Below are 16,767 nucleotides of genomic sequence, written 5' to 3'. Positions count from 1 at the left end.
GGCCGCCGACGGCGAGCTCGGAGCAGGCCGCCGACGGCGAGCTCGGAGGTTATGTCCAATCAAGCTGTGGATAAGGACAAAATGCTTAGGCAACTTTAGGCAACTTTTGGAAAAACTCATCCACATTTTTAAAGAGAAGACTTTGGCCGAAAAGAGTGGAGGGGAGGATCCAAATTGAAGTGTGAAACAGTGTAGAGAGTCTAAATTGTGAGAAATTCTTTGAGATATTGTAAGAGTGGAGGGAAAGTGAGAGATTTCTTCCTCATTGTTGATTTCTTCCTCATTGTTTCCTCATTGTTGCTTCGAAGAGGAATTCTATGTGTTATAAAGAAAGGAAGAGATTTAGAGTAACTTTAAGGATTTTTCTTGGAGAGAAATTAGAGATAATTTTATTTATTATTGTAGTTTGTATGGCTTTGATTTTATATATGAATTCTGAGTTTTATTGTGTTTTCCCCATAAGATCTGAGTATATTTTTAAGCATATATAAAGTTGCGGTCAGGTATCTTCTCATCTTCCTCCATATCTAGCATAATGAAATCTACAGGAAGGATAAATTGATCCACTTTCACTAAGAAATCTTTTATAACTCCTTTAGGGTACATTATTGAATGATCTGCTAACTGCAGAGTTACATAGCTTGACATTTGTTTTAAGGCTTCAGCAAATGGAATATTAATGGTAAGCTTCTTAAAAATCTCCATAAATTTTGAAAATTGCTTATCCAACTTTTGTTAATGAACTCTCTGAGGAAATGGAGGTGGTGGTTTTTCAAAGTTAATTTTCAGTGGAGAAATAGGTCTTTTAGAATCTTTGGGAGCATCCTCTTTTGATTCTTCAATTTCTTCTCTCTCCACTTCAGTTTCTTTTTTAATCCTACCTTCCAACTCTCTTCCACTTCTAATTTGAACGGCTTTTACTTACTCTTTATTCTGCTCTTTCAGATTTATTTTAGTATTTCTAGAAGTGTTCCTTGGGATCTATTACTTAATGAATTTGCAATTTGTCCATGTTGGTTCTCAATATTTCTAAAGTTGCATGTTGGTTCTCAATATTTCTAATTGTAGCTCATTGACTTTGTAACTAATTTCTCATTTGTAACACCACTCTTCTATAGATAACATCTTCTCCTTAAATTGTGTATTATTATTGAAATCTGGAGGATAAGTAGATCTATAATTAATATTCCCTTGGTTGTTCCAGTTTCTCAATTGGTTTCCTTAATTATTCCCCCATTACTAACATACCCAGAATGAACCGACCCGTAGTGTTATTCCAGTTAAAGTTGGGATTTATTCTAGTTAAAGTTAGGATAATTTTTTTGACCTGGGTTATAATTATTTTAATATGGGTTATTTTGCTTATTATTTATGATATTGAAAGTTTCTAATGATGCTTGAGAATCTACCATTTGGCCTAATGAATTCTCTTCAATCATGGAAATTGGTTGAGAAAAATTCATTCCAAATTGGTCTAACTTCCTTGAAATTGCAGCAACTAGATTTGCTAACATAATAAATACATTAGATTCATGAATATTAGCTACTTTCTTTGGATTAAGGCCATTAAAAATTATTAGTAGCCATCTCTTCAATTAAAGCATAAGCGCTGTGAAACAGTTTTGACATCAATGAACCACCAGCACTGGCATCGATAATAGATCTAAGAGATCCAAATAATCCATTGTAAAAAGTTTGAATTATTAATCAATCTGGTATAACATGGTGTTGACACTTTCTCAGTAATTTTTTAAATTGTTCTCATGCTTCATAAATACATTCCCTTTCAAACTGACAAAAAAATGTAATATCATTTCTAAGCTTCACAGATTTTTATGGTGGAAAATATTTTGCATGAAATTTTTGCACTAAATCACCCCAAGTTTTGGTAGATCCAGGTGCTAAAAAATTCAACCACATCTTAGCTTTATCCCTCAGTGAGAAAGGAAATAACCTAAGTCTTATGGCATCATCTGATACACCATCATATTTAAATGTACCGCACAATTCTAGAAAATTGGCAAGATGTAAATTTGGATCTTTAGTTGGTGATCCCCCAAATTGATTATTTGATACCATTTGGATAATAGTAGTTTAAGCTCAATTTTAAGCTCAAATTAATTAGCTACTACAGTAGGTTTTTGAATACTATAATGAAGTTCATCTATAATAGGGTTGGCATAATCTCGTAAAGGTCTAAACTCTTGATAAATTTTAGCATTTCAATTGTTTTGGTTTGCCATTTCTGTAATTTATTTAGATTTTTAAAGATTTTTAATTTTTTGATTTTTCTAACTTTTTATTAGTTGTTTTTAATTCAGAATCGTAGGGCACTAATCTTTCAGAAGCTGAACTATGCATAAACTAACATAAAATAAAAAAAAAACACACAAAATAAGATATAAGAATTGTTAAAGTTTAAATAAGACTTTCAAGAAATTTTCTTTTAAATCAATTAATATCCCTAACAACAACGCCAAAAACTTATTCCCGACTGTTTATATGCAGCAGTATAATAATGTCTCTGATTATATTTTCACTTATATTTCCTTACTTTGTAACAGAGTCAAAACTTGATACTGAAGAAAATAAGAATTTAACTTTTAAATTTATATATATATATATATATTGTGATACTACGCAAGTATACGTATCGCTATCAAGTTATATAGGACTTTTTGATTAATACCTTAATATCAAACCTACAGAGAAATTATGTAATATGCTCTATTGAACAGTAAACTTTCTATTTTAAAAAGACATTTACTTCAACTAGAGATGTATTCGGAGTAATTAAAATTCAAATCTTTTTGGTATTTTTGATATTTTGACAAAACAGTAACAATTTAAAAAGACAACTTCATGAATTACATTCTCATTCATATAACCTCATGTGATTCTTTCCACTTGTTGACTGAGATAATACCAGCCCAGTTCTTACATGTTCTCACAACAAATTTTAAAATTTGGATAGGCCAAATTAAGAAGTAAATGAAGTACATGGAATTGAATCATCACAACTTCTTCTAACATTAAATATTAATACTCTCCACAACTTCCATCCAACACTTTAATTACTTATCATTCTAAGAAGAAAGATAAAGAAAACTACTCAGAATCCATAGAGAAAATAAAACCACACTTTAGTTTAAAAGTAGAAATCATTGTCAAACCAACAAGAAGTCTCGATTAAAACCTAAAGTAGTTAAAAAAAAGGTAAAAACTTATCTCAAATCTTCCACCAAACTCTTGAAGTTCCTTTGAATCTCTTCTCTTTTACAACACTCTTAATTCTCAAAATAAAACTAAAAACAAAAAGTATAAAGTAAATTTTTGTGGTGCCTGAAAATCTCTCCCTTTTAAAGCACTTTTCAGGACTTCAAGCACCCATTTCAAATGTCTCAATTTCCTTCTTTTATAAATTTCCCAAGAGGTGCCTTGGAAACTCTTCAAAATGTGTCCAAATTTAAAGTATTTACGAAGGGATTCCTCCTTTCGCAAGTCTTTTAATAATTTTTTTTTCCTAGTGGTCATAACCACCCTCTTTAGCCAATGGGTGCCTCAAATACCTTGTCAAATTTTGGCTAAATGAATAAAACCACCAAATAACTGGCTCTGGCGCTTAAGCGTGGGGTCGGTAGCGCTTAGGCACGGCCTTCTCTGTTTAACTGGTTCTCTGTTTAACTGGCCTTCTCTGTTTAACTGGCACTTAAGCGTCGGATCTGGCGCTTAGGCACCAAAACACTTTAGCACAATTTTCACCTCTTTGCTCTAAATTTGCTCCCTCTAAATTTGATCCTTTTTCACTCTTTTTAGCATTTTTCACCTGTTTACTTGTACTTGAAAAAAAACACACAAATATCTTCCATTAAAGTGCAATATCTCAAAAAATAAAAATTGCTCTAAAAATACTATTTCTTTTAGGTGTATCAGAAGCCTATTACAAGTGGGCCGGCAAATCTCATTGGAGCCACTCCAATCATTCTTATTGCAACTCCTATTATAGATTATGTTTCTGATGTATTTTCCTTAAGTTCATGTATAAATGTAAGCTCAAATGAAGATCATGTTCCCTTTGATGTCTTTTGTACCTCTTTTGATTCAATGAAAGAGGATATTTATAAGTATTTGTTTATGTTACATGTATTTATGATTATCTCTATTGAGTCAAATATATAAGTTTTTTTGAAGAAGAGGAGTAATACCTATTATTGCCTTCTTTTAAAGGTGCTTACTGCATGCACGATGATTTGATTGATTCATCCGACGGTGTAGGTGAAACATCTACTTCTCAAGGCACTCTCGTAGTGCCTTTGCCTGAGTGTTCCATTAGGGATGAGCCCATTGGATCTCCTAGTGAGAATATTTAGGAAGTCTGCTTACGAAGCGGATAACTCCTTCCTTCAAGGGTAGCTAAGCCTACTCCCAACAAAAGGGTAAGGATATCATCACGCAAGAGGTATATGATCCTCGTGAGGTTAACACAAAGAGCAAATGAACCAAAAATCCCTTTAGTATGGTAAATAACAATTTACTGGCATGCCTTAAAAGGCTGCCAACATCGTTGAGCTTCTATGATGCTCTCCTTCTATACTCAGAGCTGATGGAGACTTTAGTGAAAGGTATTTTAGAACCCAAAGTCTTCCATGCCAATTACTTTGAAGAGAGGATGGAGTGCCTTATCACAAGATATATTAAATGTTTCCTTTTACAAGGATGATTTACTATTAGGCACTACCAACCATAACCATCCCTCATATGTAACATCTATGATACACGAAACACCACAAAATTATATATTAGTTGATCTCGGTGCATCTACTAATATCATAGCATGTGTTGACCTCTATTTTGTTTAGGTATAGTCTTCTTCTCTTAGGAGCCTAGGATCAAGCCATAGGACTTTTCTATTGACTATCCTAGAGGTATAGTGATGGAACCCTACCCCATTAGAAATTCTAAACATCTCTTTACTCTTCTAGGAGTTCCACATGTTAGTGTTGAAACTAACTTGAGGGAGCTCAAGGGGAGTTCCCATAAGATTGTTACACCTTAGGATTAGCCCTGGGTGGCGTGGACTTGGTCTTGGTCAAGCACACACACACACACACACAATCCTAAACCCTAAAAATCATTCACCCTTGACCCTTATTGCCTCTGTTTTGGGAACTCATGTGAGTGGGCCCCCAAACTCTTGGCCTTTGGTTGGATGGCTTGGACCAACACATGGAGGATCCAAAGTGGGCTTCCCACAGGTCCCATGGCTCAAAAAAGGTGATTATTATGATTGACATATCTAATAGCCTTCAATTCGACCTAAACACCCATCTTTGGCTTTCTACCACCCCCCAATTTTTTAAAAAATTACCAAAATGCCATTAGAATCCTAATTTTCCTAAAATTGCCCAAATTACTAATTCCCACCCAAAAATCATATTGGACCAATCCAAATCATTCAAATTGTCCGTAATAACCCAATTTCTTCAAAATTCATAATATACCCCTCTCAAAATTACCAAAATACCTCTCATGTCCCAAAAAATCCCAAAAAAACTCCAAGTTCACTCCAAACATCCCAAAAATTTTGTTCTAACCACCCAATGATCCCAATTGCGCCTAAACTCCCCAAAATTTTTGAAAATTCCCAAATTGGCCGAAATGCCCAAAGTCCCCAAATCATCCCCAATTTCTATAAAATTGATTTCATGCTCCCCCAATTTCAAATCCAAAATAAAATTCATCATGTCTGAGCTCAATTGAAATCAAATTTCAACCCAATTGAAACCAATTTCAAGCCCAAATGCTAAGCCCAACCAAATTACACCAAATTCACCCAAACTTCAAATCTCAGCAAATTGAACCCCATGGCCAATCCAATTTCCCCAATTTGAAATCCTAAGTTCTTCATGACATTTTTCTAGACCAATTGGGGCCATCGATTCACTTGGATTCAAGACCAAGTTCATTTTCTGGCACAAAACCTAATTTTAAGCCAAATCTCAAACTTAGCACAAACCCTTTTAATTAATTAAAGCTTAATTCTCCACGGCCTGGTTTGATTCCTTGAGAAGCCAATCAGATCACGTATTCAACCCTAATTGGTGCCATGGATCAAGGGTCCCCCAAATCATGGGGGCTTGTCTCCAAATTTGGCTAAGCTCTCTATCTCATGCCATCAACCCTCAAGCCCCAATTTAATCACAATTAAACCTTCCATTAAACCTCCTAACTTTGCTAGCCACCTTCGCTAGCCTAGCCAGCCGACCTAGTCACCAGTAAACCCAAAATTAAGAAGAGTTTCGATGGCTTAAACCCCAAATTTCACCCGTACAATGTGTCAACCCCCAATTGGACACTAGCGTCGAAATCCTCTCCACTTAAGCTACACTTTGGCCACCCTAGCCTGCCCTATTGACAACCATGGCCTTTCCTATAATTTAGACCCCTCTCATGGCCAAATGAGAAGAAGTGCTCTAACCTAAGGAAAACTTTGCCCAATTTTCATCAAACTCTTCTAGCAATCACACGAAGCTAACTCTCACCATTTAAACCTCTCCCCACCATTAAGAAGCTTTACTTTTAAACTTGAAATTAGGATCATTTTTTGTCCACTCCACCAAACTCACCAAAACTCCAAATTGAGATGCTCTTAAGCTTCAATAGAGCTTAAGAACACTTCCCCCAATCAAACCTCTCTTCTGAGCACTCTAACCCACTTATAGACCAAGCCCATGGCACCTGTTGATCGAACTCTTATATAGACCCAACCTCAGCTTAAAGTAACTATTGGAGGTTGTTCATGGACTCAAGGCGATGCTCATGAACAAACCTAATTGAGGCATCACCACTTGAGCAAAGGTATCAGCTCACTACTATGATTTTGGGATCAGTTTCACCAATTATGAAGAGAATGTTTATTTCATATGCATCTAACCATATGGATGTGTTCTTCTCGATTAGATGAAGCTATAAGAACAAATTATGAGTGATTTGGTTGAGTATTGAGTGCGGTCGAAGTGTTTTAGTGTTGACGGTTCTCGGGTGCAAACAGATGGGGACAATCAACGGTATCGATTAGACTAGGGAAAAGGAGTCGGATGAAGGAATAAAGCATGAGCTGTGGGATGTGTGGCAAGCTGAGGTGTAAAGCACTATCAACCAGGACTTCCCACATGTTCTTTCAGAGCCACCGAGGATTACATGGGCACCGCATGGATAAGTAGAAAAATAAGTTTTTTTATTTAAATTAATTATGAAACCTTAAAAAAGCATAACTTAGTGTAGAAAATTCATAAAAATAGAATAAAAAAATCGTTGTGCTCAGTGAACAGAGGAGAATATTATGAACTAAAAATCGAATATATTTGTCATGTATTTTACTTTTAATTAATTAAAGACTCTAAAACTTATTGTAATTTTATTTAACTAAATATTGGTCTTTACGGCGAGAAATTTGGAGGTTTGATCTTCATGTGATTAGGAGTATCTTTTGATTTTTCCAAAGTCAGAGGATATCCCTAAGGTTGAAAGCTCTAATTTTTCATGTTAGTTGCCCTTGTTTCAAATAATTGTAAAAATTAAAATATAAATCAGAAAAATATGAGGCTTGCTTTGGTAGTTCACTATGATCAGAGGACCCTAGGAAAAATATAAAATGGGTTTAAGTAATTAAGTGTATTATCTTATGTAATTAAGTCATTAAAACCACTAGAAAATTAAGAAAATGAAATATAACCAAAAAATTCATAAAAATTGGTCCACATTGAAGATAATCAACATATTAAGTCACTAAAAAAATTTGAAGCACATTTGAATTATCTTTAATATTAAAGTATATTTTTCAAGATAAATGGGATTTTTGCACTAAAATAATTATAATAAATAAAATATAACTAAAAAAAATATAAAAAGTGGTTTGGAGTGATCCTTGTGACCAAGGGCGCTCAGGACAAATAAAATTTATGTTAAAATAAAAAGTCTATTTTTGGGCTATTTTCCAATTTAAAACTAATTAAAAAAATTAAAAATCACAAAAATATAAAAATCCACCAAAATGTCATAAATTGTTCCCAATTCATCTTGGACCACTTAAAATATTTTTTATAATTTTCTTTATATAGTTATGTATTTTTAAATTTCAAAAATGTATTTTCCTTAATTTTGCATTAAAATAATTACAATAAACAAAATAAAAATCACAAAAATGTGAAGTTTGTTTCTCTCAGTCCTCTGAACTTAGAGGAACTAAAGAAAAATAAAAAAATAGATTAAATAATATTTTATATTTAATTAGCAACCAAAATAAATAAATAATTAAAATATAGTTCAAAAATTCATGAAATTTTACCTAAGTGGTCATCTGGCCTAGATGAACCTCCAATAATTTTTCCAAGAAAAAAAACTTCTCTTTAATTAATTAAATGAATTAACATTTAAAATCCCTATTCTTGATAAAAATATTTATAAAAAATAAATAAAAACCACAAACTTTTAATTTCATCTATGATATTTTAATTAACCCATGAGTAGGGTACCAACAAAATTTCAAAGTCATTTGAGTTGAATTTAATGAATTATGTAGGGGAAAGCCTTAAGAGCAAAGTGGTAATTTTGGAATTTGAAGCTCTAATTAAAATTTAGGCTAAGTCAAAGGGTAAATGGGTGATATTTATCTAATGAACCCTCCCAGGTGTTTGAAACATAAGGGTTTAAGAGGTAGAAAACAACTCATCGCTTTTCCTACAACAAGGGTAAAAATGTAATTTTTCTATCTTCTTATGTCTTGGAAGTTGATCTAATTGGATGATCCTAAGTGGGCTTGAGCTAGGAAGATGATAACTTACTCATTTGAAGCCCCCCTTAACTTAAGGGTTTAGTAGTGAACTAGGCCAGATATGAATTTGTTTAATGAGGTTTAGCAAAAGGAAACTTAATTAATCATGAATATCTTCAAAGCACTACAAGCCCAACTTTAGTCATGAGCACCAGATCCTTCAGCTTGCCTTTAAGGACATCCACTTACATAATTCCTAAATAGAACATCAAGTGAATACTTAAGTACCCGCTCATGGGATAGTTAAAACAACAAGGTTAAATAATATTTTATATTTAATTAGCAACCAAAATAAATAAATAATTAAAATATAGTTCAAAAATTCATGAAATTTTACCTAAGTGGTCATCTGGCCTAGATGAACCTCCAATAATTTTTCCAAGAAAAAAAACTTCTCTTTAATTAATTAAATGAATTAACATTTAAAATCCCTATTCTTGATAAAAATATTTATAAAAAATAAATAAAAACCACAAACTTTTAATTTCATCTATGATATTTTAATTAACCCATGAGTAGGGTACCAACAAAATTTCAAAGTCATTTGAGTTGAATTTAATGAATTATGTAGGGGAAAGCCTTAAGAGCAAAGTGGTAATTTTGGAATTTGAAGCTCTAATTAAAATTTAGGCTAAGTCAAAGGGTAAATGGGTGATATTTATCTAATGAACCCTCCCAGGTGTTTGAAACATAAGGGTTTAAGAGGTAGAAAACAACTCATCGCTTTTCCTACAACAAGGGTAAAAATGTAATTTTTCTATCTTCTTATGTCTTGGAAGTTGATCTAATTGGATGATCCTAAGTGGGCTTGAGCTAGGAAGATGATAACTTACTCATTTGAAGCCCCCCTTAACTTAAGGGTTTAGTAGTGAACTAGGCCAGATATGAATTTGTTTAATGAGGTTTAGCAAAAGGAAACTTAATTAATCATGAATATCTTCAAAGCACTACAAGCCCAACTTTAGTCATGAGCACCAGATCCTTCAGCTTGCCTTTAAGGACATCCACTTACATAATTCCTAAATAGAACATCAAGTGAATACTTAAGTACCCGCTCATGGGATAGTTAAAACAACAAGGTTAATTGAGCACAGGTTAAAAAGTATCACTACTGAATTTTAATTTAGCTTCGGATGACTAATTTAACAAAATTATAAGTTCAAATGAAATCGAGATGATTCAAAAGACTTTAAAAGTTGTTTAGGGTCATGCCTCAAATATCTTTATAATCTCTAGGATATTTTGAAGGACAACTAAACGTATTATACTTTGTTCAAGAAAATCATCCTTAAAACTCTTAGGGACCCACCAAGTTTTGCCTTGGGACCCGATAACTCAAGTAAATCAATAAAAATGCTAGATACTATTTGTCTTACATTTATGACCCAATGCTCAAGGATTTAAGTCTTCTCTAAGGTATTTAAATCCTTGTGGGAAACTAGGGAATTTGTTTTTGCCACATATGGATCATCGAGCTTATGTAAGTCTGTAGTTTAGGTGGGTAGGGTGACGAAAATAATGTTAATGTGTGCTAAATGAGATATGCGAAGTGGGATTTAGAAAAGTATCTTCTACCTCAATGAGCTTTAATAAGGGGAGAGGATAAGGTCTGATGATACTATTCACTGACTCTTGATGAGAATATTGCCCATGATACTCTTAGGTTTACTTTAGTCCTAACTTGATTAGAGTAATAAACCTGAGGACTATACTACTTTGCAAAGTATTTATAAAAATAAGATTTCTTTTGTTTGTTAAATTAAATTCTACATGCATTAAAATTATATTAAAATGAAAATTTATAAAGGTCCATGTATGTAGATTATCAAGTTGGCAGCTCTTACTCAAGGCAACTCTGAGCCCCCACCTTTACTAGTGTCTTACACCCAGTCCCGGTCTTCCATATATGATCATTGGCTTCGTATTTTGTTATGATTCTTTTTCAGACTTTTCCCATACCATATTTTCCTATTTTCTTTTCCTGTGATTCATTTAAATTTCCTACAATTTATATTATGCTTTATGAGACTAACCATGTAGCGGTAGCAGAAGCTCAGGTACACATTTACATTTTATGCAACGTAATTTTCCTTATTTACCTTACAACATTTTCTACCTGCATTTATTTACTTTACATGAAAAACTAAACCAAAATTGAAAATAAGATAAAACACACATTCAAAATTAAATCTACACCTTCAAAATAATGAACAAACATAATACACTCTTTTTGGGTTTATCAGAATTTCTCGGATGAGGTAACCTATGATTGCTAACAAGAGTTCTCTAATTTAAATGAGCTTGATTACTTGTTTAAACTAAGTAAATTTAAGATAAAATAGTGGTCAAAAAATGAGGGAATCGTAGTATCCTAACCGATATTGCTCTAATTAAATTAAAATCCCCTCTAAAGACACTTGAACCATAACAACAACAACAAAACCTGTCACATAAATTGTAAAACTATAAAACCTTAAATCTGGAGCCATCACAACAAGGAGCATGGAGCTAATACTGTGGAAGCACAATAAGGAAGTATAGAAGAACAACTTTGAGAGAGAGAAAACGAGGACTACAATAGTGAACCCTTCTTTAGAATTAAATATCAAGACATAGAATTTTGAGGTAGCTCGTCTAGTATGACATAAATTCTCAACCTATCTTTATGCCTTTGCACAACCATATTGTGTAATATAAGCCATAACTTGCTATAGGCTTTGAGGTTGTAGTTCGTTACGACATCAATCCTCCTATCATTCAAGCGATTTGTATGATTGTACCATGCAAGTGGAAGCCATAAATAATAAAACTAGCATGATAGAACTTTTAATAATATTTTCTCAAAATCAAAGCCAAACCATAGGATAGTTTAGGAAGTTTCTGAGGCTCGCCTTAAGATCCATGACATTCCCAAGTTTTCTCCCTTTAGAATCCAAAAATTACTGTTCCAAATTGATCTTTCCCATTTGATATTTCTTCATATGATCTTGAAAAACCTAAACTTTAAAACTCTTGAAGACAAGTACCTATGATCTAAATCGAGTTTTTTCTTAGGTGATTTTGATTATCTAAGATGTAATTAACTATAGGAGTTTGCCCTTATAGGAAACTTTGGAAACCATGTAATATAAACCCTCACTAATCTTTCATATTAGATAGGGGAGCTTGTAAGTCAACATAAAAGTTTTGCAGACTAGAACAGATGTCATAAATTCTTTAGTTTTCTTAACTGAGCTTCATTATCAAGTAACATGTTTATTCCCTGGGATAGATGCATGACATGTAGTGTTTTGCTTATTTATTTAAACAATTATCTGCATGAGATCGATTAGAAGTCATATTTTTAATATTTAAAGAGCTACTTTTCAAAATTATATATATATATATATATTAAAGTCACACTCCTAAAAATTACTTGTTTTTTCATATATGTTTATGCTCAATTTTATTGATGATATTACACTTTAAAGGAAGATATTTTGTATATTTTTGGTTTCAGGTAAAAAAAATGGAATTTTGGAGAAAATGAAGCAGAAATGGTGCAATTTGGACTAAAAATGAGAAAGAAAATTCTGACTTGACACATTTTGCTAAGTCTTTCTATGGTTAATCTGATTTACATTTCTCAAATGTTTTTGAATGAAAATACACTTTAAAGAAAGGTTGTGTTGATGCTTATTTTGTAGGTATAATTGTTAGGATCAAAACACAATTGAAACAGAGTGAAGCAAAGCTGAAACGGAGCCAAATGAAGTAAAATAGTGGAGCTTCTACAAAGTAACGCATGATGCGCCAGAGACGACTTTTGGTTGTTTAATATGGTTTGAGACAAATTTTGGGCAAACTTTCAAAGGGACACTTGTTCTAAAAACCCCTTAGAGTGATTCAGTGCATCTAGACACTTTGGAAGGTTTCTTTTATGAAGGCTTTTATGAAGGGATATGTCTCTTGGATCGATGGACATGTCTTTTGAATTCAAAAGAGTTGACTTTTGGATATAATTTTGGAGGGAATTTTGAATTCTTTTTGGTGGGAGGCAACCTTTTATAAAGAGTGGGAAGGTCTAGGGTTTGAAGAGAGGAGTTTTGGGCATGAGTTTGTGTGTATGTGTGCATGCGTGTGGCGTGAGAGTGAGAAGAAGGAAAGAGAGAGGGAGAGAGAGAGAGAGAGAGAAAGAGAGAGAAAGTCAAGGGCTTGGAGATTTTCTTCAAGGATTGTAAGAGGAGAGGGAAGGTGATAGATTGCTTCTTCATTACATTTTTAGGAGAGAATTGAGAGTGCTTGTAAGGAGAGAAAGGCTTGAAGAGAACTTCTAGGGATTTGCTCGGGAAGGATTGTGAGATAAGTTGTGATTTTTATTTCATTTGTTTTGTAAACTTATTTTTATTAATGAAATTTGTGTTTTGTAATATCCTTCTCATGAAATTTTAGTAGTCTTCTTTATCCTTCTCCCTAAAATGAGATTTGGTTTTGTGATGAATTGATTTTGTTATATACAATTTTAAATGTCAATAATTTGTGATGATTCAAACTTCGATCTTCATTTACTTTTTGATTTGGCTAATTGAAATGTTAAAATGTGTTGAGAAACATATGTTCCAAAAGAGCTATGAATTCTACAACATGGGGAGAATCACATTTGATTTTATGAGAGAGTATGTCATCCATGGAATTGAGTGCAAATAAATAGAGAAATATACTTTGTTGGATGCATAATCAGAAATTTTAAGGTGACAGATTAAAATCCCCAATTTGGTCCAACTGATTGGAAACTAATGCGAGATGTTAGGCCTCAGACTAAGGAGTAGTGGGAGCTCTGGAGTGGTGGCCGGTATCCTCCTAGCCTAGCCACGAAATTAGGCACCGTACTCTAGATTAGTCAATGTTCTTTATGCACTCGGAAGAGGGTAAAGAATAAGATTGCTCTTATTTGGCACAAAACAATTTTATATATTTTCAAATGATTTTAATTTCTTAACTAATCATGTACTCATTGTAGAGGGGAAGGATGTTTTCATAAATTTGAACTCTTTGTCACAAAAATTTGTTTAGTCTTAATAAATTTAATTTTGAGGTTTAGAAATTAGTTTAGTAAACTTAGTTCTTTTAGTTATATTTATGTTAGCATTAATTAAACCCATTTTAACTTTTCTTTCTTACTTTAATTTTTATAGTTTGAATATTGTGATTTATGTTATTATCATAAGAATTTCCATCTTCCAAAATTAAGACTTGATAGTAGTAGACTAGAATTAGCCTAAGGGATTTCTTACTCTGCTATGTTGTGGGATCGATACTGGGGCTTTTAAGGAAAGCTCTATATTACTTGAAGTGATACGTGTACTTGCATAGAACTTCTAGTGTGCGAACTATTTTATATATTTTATATAACATTTTGATTTTGCACATTAATTACTTACTATAAATTAAGTCAAGATATTGGCCATATTTTTGAAAGCTAAATTACTGCGTAATTTTCGGACAAGCCAAGTTTTTGGCACTTTTACCGGGGATTTAATTGACATAAAGCAAGCAAAAAAACAACACACACTAGGGGCGCATCAAGTTTTTTTGGCGTCCTTGCTAGGGAAGCTTGGGTAAGAACTTTAGGAGAATTTTAGTTAAACGTGTAAGACTTAGATTTGGAATTTATAGTATTATCATATAGTGTGTTTAATTATTGTGTTTTTATTGTAAAGAAATTCCAAAATACCAAAAATATTTTTGATATTTGTTCTTTTTGTTAAGTCTTTAGATTAGCATGTGTAATTCAGGATCTTGAATTTTACGAATCAGATCTGGAGAGAACTTTTGGGAGAGGTTTGAAAAGACTCCATGAATTTAATGTAGAAATGACGGATCAACGATATAATGAATATTCATATTTGGATTATAATGTTAGTAGCTTTGAAAGAGTAAACCCCAAAAGGGTGGAAAATTTTCAAGAAGATATGCGTACAATTTTAATTTCTCAGGTTGCATATATTGAGAGGAAGTTTGATAAATAAATAAAAAGATATTCTCAAGGACCCTCAACTATTAAGGAAACTTTATTTGGATAATTGATTGAGCCTAAATATTTTGAAACTAGCCATGAGATACATAATTCATATTCTAATTATTACAATATAAAATGTTCAAAATTTGAGCCAATCCCCTTTCACACTTCTTAGTCCGATATCTTTGAGATGTCCGGAGAAGACCAATTTTGGGAAGATAAGGAGCAGAAGACTAATTTTGGGAAGATAATCAATTTAAACGGACATGTAGTTGGAATAATTGAACTTTCTATAATAATGAACTTTCTTTTCCTCATGGATTTAACTCTAACCCACATAATGAAGAGAAGTATTTATTAGAAGAGGTTGTTATTCAAATGGAGAGTGAGTTGGAGTGTCAAGAGACTGTAATAAGGAATATGGAAAACCAATTAGGGCAGATAATTAACTCAATTAATAGTCATCCTCACTTTAACTCCAACCCACAGGACGATGAGAAGGAATTAATGTTAGAAGAGGTTGTGATTCAAATGAAAAGAGAGCTAAGAAATCAAGAGTCCACAATAAGGAATATAGAAAACCAACTAGAGTAGATTATTAATGTAATTAATAGTTACCCCCCAGAGATTTTAATTAGTGACCCTGAGATAAACCCTAAGGAGATGAATGATGAGCAATTTAAAATTATCTAACAAATATTTAGAATAAAATTCGAGGATATGTTTCAAAAGAACTTTGAGTTGAGAGATGAGGATAAGGAGATTAAAATATCAATGGAAGAAATTTTTAAGGAATTAGAAAAACCTATTTCCTCAACTAAGATAAATATAGAAAGACCACCTCTGTCATTTACTTAGTACCAAGGGGAAGAATTGAAAGACAACCCTGAACAAAAGGGTAGCCTAGAAGAATTTGATCTTGAATTTGAATTATTTATAGAGAATTCGATCCAAAATTTGGGAGATCATGAAGTACCGTATAAAGATCCATTTCTTATAAATTTTAAGGATGATATTAATATGAAATTGAGAAAATCAATAGAAGAATATTGAATCTAGAAAGAAATATGAGGAACAAGGATATTGATCAATATGAAAAACAAGAGCTGACAGAAAATTTTAAATTTAAGGACTTTCTAGGAATCCTTGGATCTGGAAAACATTGGATGATTGATCAAGGATTACTTAAATGAAATTTTGATCCAAGTGGAATCATTTATCAGCCTGACGAAGTTAAACAAAGCACTTTATGGGAGGCAACCCATAGTTATCAGTGTGGTTTGATTTAATGTGCTTGATATTTATGATTGTTAGTGTTGTATTGTGTTTGCTTTAGTGTAGATTGATTATTTTAATTGAAGATTAATAGATGTTTGGATTGTTAGTGGTTTGATTTGCTCTTTGTGTATCTTGAGGAATGGGATTTCTTAACTTCTTATTATGATTAGACTTGTATTTTCTCTTGTAGTAGTTGGATTGACGAGTACACTACAACTCATGTCTAACTTGAACTTGAGTTTTACAAGAGACATTATGAATTTTAACAATGACAGTTCCATCTCAATTTTGTTACTTCTTTTCTCTGACTTTTTTTTCATTTGATAGGAGTAGATAACCTATTTGATGAGTAACATGTGGATGAATTTACACTATCCTTATAATTGTTAGAGGTGCTTAACTAATGTGATATGGTGACACCTGAGGTTGGTGTCCACGACCCACTGTATCAGGGATAATCTTACCTTTGAGATTATAATCTATAAAATCATTTATAAGTACCAAATATATATGTGTAGTGATTCTATTATAAATTGGAAGTAATTTAGTGAGATGCAATGAGTTAAGTGATGAATAAACCTCATTTATCATGTGTATTTCTATTTGTTTTACAATAATATAAAAATTTGGAGAACACACAAATATATATATATATATA

The sequence above is a fragment of the Phalaenopsis equestris genome, unplaced genomic scaffold (genome assembly GCF_001263595.1).
Source record: "Phalaenopsis equestris unplaced genomic scaffold, ASM126359v1 Scaffold001325, whole genome shotgun sequence".
Lineage (NCBI taxonomy): Eukaryota > Viridiplantae > Streptophyta > Magnoliopsida > Asparagales > Orchidaceae > Phalaenopsis > Phalaenopsis equestris.
This window is presented reverse-complemented; position numbering follows the sequence as displayed.